The sequence below is a fragment of the Adelges cooleyi genome, unplaced genomic scaffold (genome assembly GCF_023614345.1).
Source record: "Adelges cooleyi isolate 19-005CV unplaced genomic scaffold, UGA_ACOO_1.1 ACOO_flye_CR_arks_rails_tigmint_CR_PRNA_21, whole genome shotgun sequence".
Taxonomy (NCBI): Eukaryota; Metazoa; Arthropoda; class Insecta; order Hemiptera; family Adelgidae; genus Adelges; species Adelges cooleyi.
This window is the reverse complement of record NW_026095871.1, coordinates 11,351,749-11,363,105: the sequence shown is the minus strand read 5'-3', so window position 1 is coordinate 11,363,105 and position 11,357 is coordinate 11,351,749. Positions and strand designations below refer to the sequence as shown.

Here is an 11,357-nt window from a genome sequence, read left to right as displayed (position 1 = left end):
TTTGTCTAAGTAATGTTTTAAAGTTAATTGAGTTCTAAAAAAACTGAGAGATTACAAATTGTATACTAGTACGAATCCTATTATTATTATATACCTGGGACTAAGTAATCTGAAAACTGTTGCGTGTACTTTTACAAATATATGTTAGGTCAAGTTTTTTTATCGTTAAATATTATTAATTATTAAAATTAGTATGAAACCAACTTAAACATTGATCATGGTTTATTTGGCCGCCGATTTGGGACGTCGCGTTTTCGTTTGACCGTTATTTCCGGCAATGTCATGAGAATTCTACAATTCGGCAATAATGGCGTGTACGCATGGGACACCTGATAACTATTATGGAAAATAAATATTATGTTTATATCAACGAACAATAGAAGGTTGTTTATATTGAAAAATTCTGCGGTTGTTCGTGAAAATCACCAAAAACAATTGGGTCGTTTTTTGCCAAAGTCACAATGTCAATGTCAACAATTCAAATCATAACAAAAATGTTAAACAGAATACAAGCTTCCCGGTTAATGACTAGTGACCAGGTATATAATAAAAAAAACACTGATTTTCACCAACTACAGTCTACAAGTACAAACCTCACTCGGTTTACTCGGATAGATAGTTACAGCTCCTAAGATAATAATTGACGTGTAAGTAGTAGTAATGTAATTTGTAGCCATTTGCCAGTTGACGAGACCTCTCGAATAGGTTCAACACAACAACTTCAGAGTTTTACATAAGTGTGATGAATTATTCGAATTTAATGATAATTGAAACAAACACCGTAGTATATGTGCCGAATCACATGTGGCTACAGTAGTACTTTCGCTTTGACTAATAGCGTTCGTTGGCCGTCAAGTTTCGATCTCTTGAAATTATTGTCCATTTCTGATTTGTAACGTCTCAAACACACGATAATTTATCAAATTTATAGTTTTCTCTTTTATCATAAGTACAGACTTTGCCCAATCCAATAATAATTACTTTGAATTTATATACCAATTCGTTCAATAATTATGGCAAATATAGTGATTACTTTTTGTCTAAACTCGTCATGATATATATTTTTTGGTTTATAGTTATTATTATTATTTAGCAGCTTAAAACCACTTGTGAGATATTATTTCCGCTGGAAAAAGTGCTTATGTGTAAAAATATTACTTCCTAACACATTTATGCATAACGTTTATGGTATGATTGGCACATAATAAAGCTGGCGTGTGATGAAATTAATAAAGACTAAACATATATAGAATAACGTATATTATGATATTATATGTATATTATCTGTTAATGACTTTCAAAATTCGTTCGCTGCGTTCTATAATCGAAGAGAGCGTAATGGGAAAAGTCAAATTAATTATGTCCTAAATGGAAGATTGCAACATCTATCAAGACTGTATGTTTAAATACATGTATAGCCATGCAACTTAGTTATTAAGTATAATCTACTCATTCACACGTCTCAATACTCTGTATATTTGTTCGTCGTGTCTTAATAATTAAGAAGAACCGCCTGTCTGCCAAACAAATTAATATTTGATCGACACCTTCAAAACATCAATCAATCAGTCGCATAATACTCAACAGTGTATGTTACACGAATTAAAGCTGGCAGAACATGTATCATTACTAGCTAATGAAATAATAAATGCTTACTATTTTCAGCATTAGATTTATGTAAAGAGAGGAGTAATGGGTTAATAGAATGAGTAAGACGGTAAACAGGAAGCATGATAGGCTTAAGAGGACTTTAAAAAAGTATGTTTTTAAGATAATCTTGAAATTTAAATTATAAAGTATATATATATATATATATGATAAAGTAAGTTCAATTATATTTATTTAGTATTACTGCGGATATTGCGTTTTTTGATAAGCTTAAAACTGCGTTGGAGCACTTGCCCAGTGCACTTAATTGCAATATGTGAATTTTAAAAATAATAATTATTTAAAACAATAATAGAAAAGTTGTTATAGGTAACTAGTTACTGCTAATTGGCTCGTCCGGTAAATAATAATACAAACAATATTTTAATTTTTTGGTACAAAAAAAATAATTTTGGATTTAGGGTTTGTCCTGTATGGTTTATTATATAAGCAGTTATTATATTTTAACGAACACTATAGTATAAATACAAACATAAATTGTTAACCGCATGCATCCAATATGTTTGTTATTATTTTTATAAGTAATATTATTGTGTAAAACGGTTGGAAAATATTAGCGCGTTACTCAATTGTAAACCGTTATTTTGTTAAAATACTTTAATATAAATTATAATCTATCGTACACGTTTCTAAAATCATTTTAAAATATGCAAAAAATAAGTAATTGTTTATTCTTAGCAATATAGTGTCTAAGAAATTGTAGTGTACCTAATGATCGTGCACGTTTATTTAAAACGCGTGCAACGGTTTTTTTTTTTTTGTTATTTTATTATATTATGATCATTTGGCAGGCTTCGTTAAAAAAACAACAATAATTATGTTTATTATCAGTGGAATAGCGTGATTTCGGCTTTTCTCCGTCGTTTCCATAATATGTCTTCGGTCTGGTAACGAATTGACGAAATCGTGAACGTTCAACCTAAACATTTTAAGGGAAAAAGAATCCTCGGAGCGGCAAGTCGTCGTTAACGGTGTACTGTAAACGCTGTAATACATCATACGCCTAACGTGTATGTATGGAAATAAGTTAGGGAAAAAAAAAAATGTACAATAAATTTCGAAAACAAACAAAATATTGTACACTCGGCGGCGACCAGAGAGTCACGAGTTGTTCCGAAATCAGAAGAATATAATGTATGAATGATAGTCAAATGATATGAACACAAGAGGAAAAAAATATATGTAATTGCGTTACGCCCGCAACTCGTAACTTAACAGGCGTTGAAGTCGTCACGGAGGGTCAGATGTCAATTAATAAATTTAAAAAAAAAATAGGTAACTGGTTATAGTAAGCGGTAAACTGCGTGTGCCAATCGGACTACTTAAAACCGATTATAGTGATAATTATTGTAACTTCGTTTTACGGTTAAAAATCGGGGAAAATAATTTTTAGTTATCACCTGTGTTTTTATTGTGTTGTTATTTTAAAATTACATAAATAATACTGGAGTATACACAGAGAAAAATATTAACTCAATTTTACTTAACATAAAGGTAAATACACCACAATATTATAAAATATTATAAACTTTCAATTCGACTAGTCAAAAAGTACAAAAACATTATTGTAAATTTATTGAGTTAATAAAATTTCGTACGTTAAAACTGTTTAAATTCAAAAAACCGTTTTTTTTTTATGTCGTGGAAAATCCATAAACTCAAACCTATACCACGTTTACAACACATTAATTCTTGTCTAAAAAAATAATGTTTATAATAATATTATTATTATCGTTTCGCATCGAAGCCTTTATTATTATTATTATAATTATTCCCGAAGACCCGCGATCATTGCTAACCCCACCGTGGTTGTTTTTTTTAGCGCGGTTTACAAACAAATAAAATCGGCTGGTGTAATTTTTTGGCCGTTACATTAATACACAAATTGACAATGGGTATAATAATAATAATATATATTATTTTTAGGTATACTAATAATAATAACAATAATTTATATTATTATTGTTGGGTATCCGTCGACCGTCGGACTTGGAGATAAAAAAGACTGTGGAGGGAAGAACCACGAACGGGTCTGACAGGTAAAGTGTGTCCGGCGACGCCAACACTGCCGTTGTTGTTGGCTGCCGGTTTGTTCATTCCGTCGTGCGGTCGCGGTCCGTGCGTGTCGTCCGTTGCCGTCGTTGCATGTACAGCTCTTATTATTTTTCACTAGTGGTATGATCGTAGTCCGTGCATGTACTAATATACCATAATAATATATACTATTATATTATATTAAAGTATTATAGTAACAACGTTGTCGCAGCCTGTTTTAGTGCGCCGCGCATCAGAGTTCCGTTCTTATTTCACACACGTTATAATTATACAAACCGACATGTGCGACTCGGATGACTGCTCGTATAGAGGTGAGTTGGTGTTTTTTTAGTTATCATTTTTTTTATCTTCCCCCACCCTCGGTACAGGTCTTGGTGTAGGTGAACGGCTTAAAGTTCGATTTTCGTACGAGGGCTTTAATCGAACGACGATGTCAAACTAGAAAAAACGTTCACAGACTCGAAAAGCGTTCGGGCGTTTAGGTCTCCCGGGTTGGCCGACACAAGGGAAATATATTTTAAGGTTTTCATAAAAAAATTCGTTAGTTTCTTGAATACTCTCTATTAACCCACTCCGTCATTAATTATTGTTTAAAATAGATACATCTCTACATATTGCATATTGGACAAGTTGATTATTTATCAAAATTACTTATACTAATGAGGTCTATCATGACCGATAACGCGTCCGGCGGTGACTTGTTCGAGCAAGTTTGAAATCGACTAAGCGACTGGGGATAGGTTTAAGTACGTTAAAATTGCCAGGATTGCTTTCCCGTTACACGCGTGTAAGGACGAAAAATTGGCCATGGATGTAAGGTACTAAAAATTACAGTCATCGAGCCCCTGTGTTATAATTTTTATTACGCCTAGCGGCAAACGCTTGTTATTATTTATTACCGGAGCAATAAAATACAATTTAAATGGAATATTAGACACACCCACACCTGTAGTTTGGGCCATCTCCGTTGAATTTTCCGTCATAGATAGGATGTCCGACTAGTTAGTTACTTAAAACGCGCACACTTTACTTTAGGGAACCTGACCGAGTGGTTATTATTCTTTGGAAACGGCCTTAGTGCGTGTTACGGTCAACAGAACGCGATTCTCCGCATTACGACACTTGTGTATACCTTATACGCACACAAACATATACACCGAGGAAGTGGTTTTGCCTGAAAGTCGGCTCGGGTAATATAAACGTCACTGCAGAGAACAATAATTGCATTAGTCATCGCTGAACGTGATGTGTGATTTACCGTCGTGCGGCTGGCGATTGTTATATTGTTTTAGGATAGCATAAGTTGAGCGCGTGTGGACCGAGAAGGCAAGGTATCGGTCAGCTCTTCCCTGAAAACACTTCCAAAGCCCTAGCGACCGGTCAGAAATGCCCCCCCCCCTCAGCAAACTGCACTTGCGGAGTGGTGATTCGAATTAACTATATTAATACCTATCGAACAATAACAATATACCTATTTAAATTTATCATTTGACCAGTGACCACCCATCTAACCATGTCCAATGGAGGAAAAAAGGAGGCCCCCCTTTTCAATCTTATGACGGACCCCCCATGCTGGTACAAAAGAAACGGCAAACTAAGGGTTGTAAAAACGAGGGGGCGGTAAGACTCTAAATTTTGATTGTCCGCGAACGGTCCGTTTCTTCTGTCGAATGATTTCTTTGTGGGCCCTTTCAACGCGAGTGTCCGGTCGGTTTCAATAGGATCTTGCCGCATTGCCGGTACAGGTGCGCGGGTTCTTGCGAATGTGTGCATCTTGCTTTGTTGACAACAGATTGTACTCTCAGATACATTTAACAGGGTTCGAAACCGGTTTCTTCGGCGCAAGCGCCGAATTCCTTTACGGAATGCGTTCAAAAAAAAAAAAATGTTCAAAGTCAAACAAGTTTCAACGGATGTATGAATACCTCTATTACGTACCATCGTTGAACTAATGCATCTCATTCTTACATCTTGTTCCTCGGCTCTGCGACGACCCAGGCGATTGTGTTTAACAGAAATGTTGTCGAGGTGTCTTAAAGTCTGGAAGAAGTCTTTATGGTGGCCGTTCTTGGCGGTTGGTGGCAATAACCCAGCAATGCACAGAACAGTTGAATAGTTGAATTCTCTGACTTTCTTATGGCCCGGGTTCGGCGCTTAAAGTATTTGCTATATTTTTTTGGCATGACATAAAATCTAGCAGAGTGCTATTAAAAGTTATGGAATTGAACTTGAAAGAGTTTTTTGCTTATTTGGATGGACTTTAAAAATTGATGTTAACTAGTTTTTTATGGGTTTTTTTTGACATATTTTATCTTTGTGACGACGCAGGCCACAGAAACCCAAGTTTTTTTATTATTGTGTGTATTATTATTTAGCGATAGAACTAAAACTAAAAATAATTTCACCTTTGTGTTCTATTACCAAGTATTGGTACCCAACTCGTATTTGTTTTGTTTTTGTTGTCTCTTTGTCGCGTCGGTCGTCGGTGGCCATGTGGTAATAAAAATATTTCACCGCTATTATAACGTTGCGTTATGGAAAAACAAACTATATAAAATTGATTCCTGGTATATATCAAATAGTTTCAATAAACAATATTATTTGATCTGATCGCCGCTGTATGATCATACGTTTTGAGAACCAGAAGTGTTTGCTATTTATAACAGATTATTTTCATTTAATTAAACATCATTCTGTATATTGATGGTTTTTTTAGGCTAAGAAAAATATATTCAGCATAGGCACAAATACCTGGTATTAACTTAGACGTTTCTAAGGTGATATCCAATTTTTTATTTTTCGGAGTTAGAAGCGCTACAATTTTTGAGATTTCTGTTTTTTGCTTATTTAAATTTTTTGCAAGTTCTTGTTTGAGTGCTCGTAATCCTGCTTATGACGGACGTTCTCGACAAAATATCTCGACTGTAGCGAGATATGTTTAGTCGACGGATTGCCAGCAGAGCTATATTGCTCAAACAAATTTCTTTTATTCTTTGCCAAATAGGCAGCATGATGTCGAGATTGTTGTCTGGCCACTGGCCTGGGATTTTAGAATTTTCCAGAGAATAGCTAGATACATGTAGTAATGACCCTCGGGAGGCGCTCGATTGCCACCGAATAATTTATTATTATACACATTACATATTATATATTTGTATTATTGCATATTGTGCACGGTCGTTCCAGTACAGTAATTAATGAGTTCCTCCGGTAGACAAAACGGCCCAGGTTTACCGACCTTCGCGTTATTATACGCATTCGTATACACACACTTAATCGCATGAACTCTCACAGCATGATACCTCCTAGCCGAGATGTAAATTTCGCCGATCAAGAGATTTGTTGAGGTCGTTATCACGAGTTTTATACTCGCCTCCGGTAAAAACATATTTTATTATATTTTCGCAACACTGAAACCGCTAATTTCATAACAATGTTCGTCTGATAGTGGCGTCCAATCATTTACAAACAAGCCGCACGAAAAATCTCAGTACCTACCTATATATACCATGCATTTCTTTAGCCTAAGTATATTAGAAACAGAGCTGAGCGCGTTATTTTATTTGAGTAACTCGTTAAGTAGATCGACTAGTTAAATTACAAGTTACCCATTGTAAAAAAAACAGGAACGTGAAAGTTACTACAAAGTCGCCGATTTTTGTAATCTTAAACTTTGTAACTAGTTACTGCCCAGATTTAATTAGAAATATCTAAATCAGAAATTCAATACTAATAATATTTTTGATATTTATTACAAAAGTGAAAGGATCATAAAAAAATAATCTCTCTTAACCAATTAATTGATAAACCATTAATGATTTCGCTTGCAATCTTGTAAATGATATTTTGATGATATTATTGATAAACATTTTGACCGTAAATTATAGTTTAAACAGAATAATAAGTGCATACTGGTTTCATTATAATATTATAATTTAACAATTCTGGGACAAACGCAAAAATCGGTAAAGAGGTATTTGAACATTTCTTTTTAACTGAGAGAATTCCATTGTTTTACTTCAATTGCTTATTAGTTTAATGTAGCTTAATGCAAAATATTGCTTAGGACAGCGTGGCAATTTCTATGTTATTCGAAGTATATGAAGTGCAGCTAAGCTTTGGATCAAAAGATTTCAGCAAAGACGGCATAAACGATAACATCTGATCTACCGTCTAATGGCGGCGGCGTCTCGGGCAAACAAATAGTTTGTTGAGCGCCAGTAAAAACAATGCATACCGGTTTCGGTGTATCGCAACGTTCGATTATAAATTAGTATCAAATACAATGGGTTTGATGTCGAGAGAAAAACCTATAACCGTATGGACCGCCGACGCAGACGTCTGTAAGGGGGAAAAATCACATGTAAAATGTCTACCTGCGGGGGCTAGCCGGACAGGAATTTAAGTCGAAACCGCCCATTTTCAGACCCATACTACCTGAATGCGTTTAAAGCGTATAATATCATATACTATTTATAGTGTGTATTTTTTTTTTTGTGCTAATAATATATATATAACAACCAACCGTCGTCTTGCGAAAGGGCCTCTGGCGGATCTGTATAGTGTATACCTACTATAAATCTACCGATAGCTGTATAATCTTGTAATTAGCCAACGCGTTTTATTAATTGACACCGGGATTGTGGTGTTCGGTTGGTTTTTATCCGTAAAAAAATTAACCGGGCCGTGTACACCGCGTTTGGGCATCGGTAAAACTAGTTTTCTCGCCAAATGCACGTTCGCCTAGACCTAACCGATATAGGTATAATTAGACGTAAAACGCCATTAAAAACTATCATGTTCAAATGGCACTAGACACGTAGTTCGCTGGTTCAATTCATTTATGGGTATCGGCAATCGCGTTGCTATTGAACGCGTCCGTTTGTTCACGGCCGTTAGCGGGATACAAGGCTCGATACATTTATGTATTATGTATTGTGCTGTTAGCAGTACATATTGGCGGGGAGAAAGTGCGGTGTATTATCATTACTACGGTGTATATCTTAGAAAAATGATTGATGAAAATCTCCAACTCGATATTCTGTGCCGTCTGTATGACATTTCAATACAAATAAATAACTAATAAAAATTTGTTTAAATAATCAACGATACAATTTTAAGGTGTCCGATTTTTGTACTTTTGCCCAGCTTTTATACGTCACAAACTCTACCGATTGATCAGGCCAATTACATTAATTATCTTGATGAATTTTCCGATTTCGTCATTAATCCGCGCGAGAACAACAATTACTGTTATATTATTACAAAAAACGCTATGTCGCCTTAATAATAATAGCATTGCCGTGCCGTATGTTGGTCAACCGCGCGCGATTTTAATATCTTTAATATTAATAGTAATCGCTGTCGTCGACGACGTGTTTCTAACCACCTCAAACGGTTAAGTATTGTTTTGTCATATTAATTATTGTCTATTGTCGTTTATATAGTGCTACTCGCGCAAATCGAATACGCATAAAATCACTTCGAGAACTTTCACAACGCCGCGTGGACGGCGGAATAAATTAAAAAAAATAATAAAATTTTACTCGTTTACAAAATGTATACAATATCTATAAAACGGATATAATAAGAAATACATTCTATCGGCTATTAATGGAACGGATCACCGCCGGGCATTTAACGATAACGTCACCACGACAGCTGCTGATATATTAATCAATTATTTATCGTTACTTAATTAGGTTTGCTATAAATATTAACTTTGTCCGTGTCGTACTCCGATTTCTGCCAAAATAAATGTTATGTACCCCTTAATTTTTTATGTACTTTTTAAAAACATCTCGAACCTATAATTATTATTTTGTTATGACCTATATAATTTTAAGTACGCTGCATATACCGTACAACCATATACCATTTTATTAATACTGATGAGTGATAACCATGATGATAATAACAACACGTCAGCAAAATAATAGGCGATTATTTATTGGATATTTGAACTAATTATTTAACTGTGTTAAGTGTGTTTGTTTATAAAATCGCAAATAAAAATGTTAAAGGAATTACGAGTAGGCATATTGTATACTAATTTACAAACATTATAATTTAACCATGTGTATACATCTTTAAATATAATTACAAGACGCGACAGAGGTTGAACAAAAAAAGCTTACGGCTAAAATGTTTACAAAAAAAGAATTATGAACTCGTTAGAATATAGCGCCTATATTTGTTTCGTTTAAAAAGTGCAATTTTGTAGTGTTCAGGGATTTTTAAAAAATATCGGCTAACAAATTTTATTTATTTTGGACAAATTTGTAATATAACTTGGTAAACGGACATGGGGTCATTTTGGCTGAAACGAAAACCCATGTAATCAATAATAAACGAATAATAAATTGAATACATCAGCTATTTATGTTGCCTCATATTTTTGCCTAAAATCTAAGAACAACGAGTTAGGTGTTCAGTAAGTAGAAATGAGTTAGCTAGTAGTCAAATTAACATTTCTTTGAGCAAATTAGTATTATTGGTTCAGTATTTGTATGCCGAATGTTTCTTATTAAAAAATTGACTTAAAATGTAAAAGGAAATTAATGTTTTTGTATAGAAAATGAACAGCAGAAACTTAAAATACGTTTTTGAGGTTGATAGGGGACGACGAGTCCCCAAGATGGGGGATGAAAGTACATGGCTAAAGAATCAAAGGTTGGCTCGTCGAGATTTAAGAATCTAAGTAGTTGAAATTTGTTTGTGTGATAGAAGAGGAAGAAAATACCAAATTGGTTGCAGCTGAGCGTACAAGGTAAACTGCGACCGCAAGTCGACTGTGTATGAGTGTTGTGTAAATCATAGCTTCTCTTTTAACTCTTTCCTGTTAGTGATCGGTCGGTACGTTTCGTCGGCAGTCGTTTATGACGATGATAATGATATGTTATTACTTATTATTGTTTTCGGTAGTGTTAACTGTTAAACGATCGCGGTTCAAGCAGTACAATAATAATAATAAATTGTAACAAGAGCGGTAATCCGAGTAAGTAATATATATATTTTTCGATTTAACCGATTTCACTTTATTCATCGGTATCAAATATTACCACAACATAATATTATAACACTGTACTTGGGTATCTATATCGTACGGAAATTCAGCTACAACAACATCAATATGCTACAACCTATACTGTATAATGATGATTTAAGAGTTTAGTGAGATACTTGGGGGATACTGCTTTGGTTAGTTTTAAGAAAATTTGACCATGTCCATGTCCATTTCAAAGGTGTATTAGATGCCTACGCGTGTCAGGTACATCACAGACAACTTTGCACTATACTTAATACTAATAATGTTGTCGGTATTTGTCTGATTCTCTCAAGTCACATTTTATTTAATACTGATTTAAAATGTGCTGAGTTTGGAATTAAATCAAAAAAATAATGTTGTCGTTCAATGTAAAGGAAAACTGTCGTTATATAAAAAAAAAATAACAACCCACGATAATAATAATATGATAATGATAATGTTCTAGAATTTCACGCTCAACTACCTATTTTGCTTTGTCTTTTTATTGAAATCTTGTAATCCGATCGGCTTATAATAAGTATAAGCTCAACATCGTACTGTCCAACATCCGTAAACAACTTGTTATTTTCGTTTTTTTTTTGTTTTA

At 34.2% G+C, this 11,357-nt stretch overlaps 1 protein-coding gene across 2 annotated transcripts in view; it reads left to right on the top strand.

The window, feature by feature from the left end:
* The first annotated feature begins 3,745 nt into the window (after positions 1 to 3,745).
* LOC126834332 (storkhead-box protein 1) overlaps positions 3,746 to 11,357 on the top strand; it is a 41,417-nt gene continuing 33,805 nt past the window's right edge. Inside the window, exon 1 of one of the 2 annotated variants that reach the window (XM_050566172.1) lies at positions 3,746 to 4,034. The gene's annotated coding sequence lies outside the window, so the exon portion shown is untranslated. Of the gene's footprint in view, positions 4,035 to 10,575; positions 10,721 to 11,357 lie in introns of those variants that run through there. The other variant, XM_050566173.1, reaches the window with a different exon arrangement.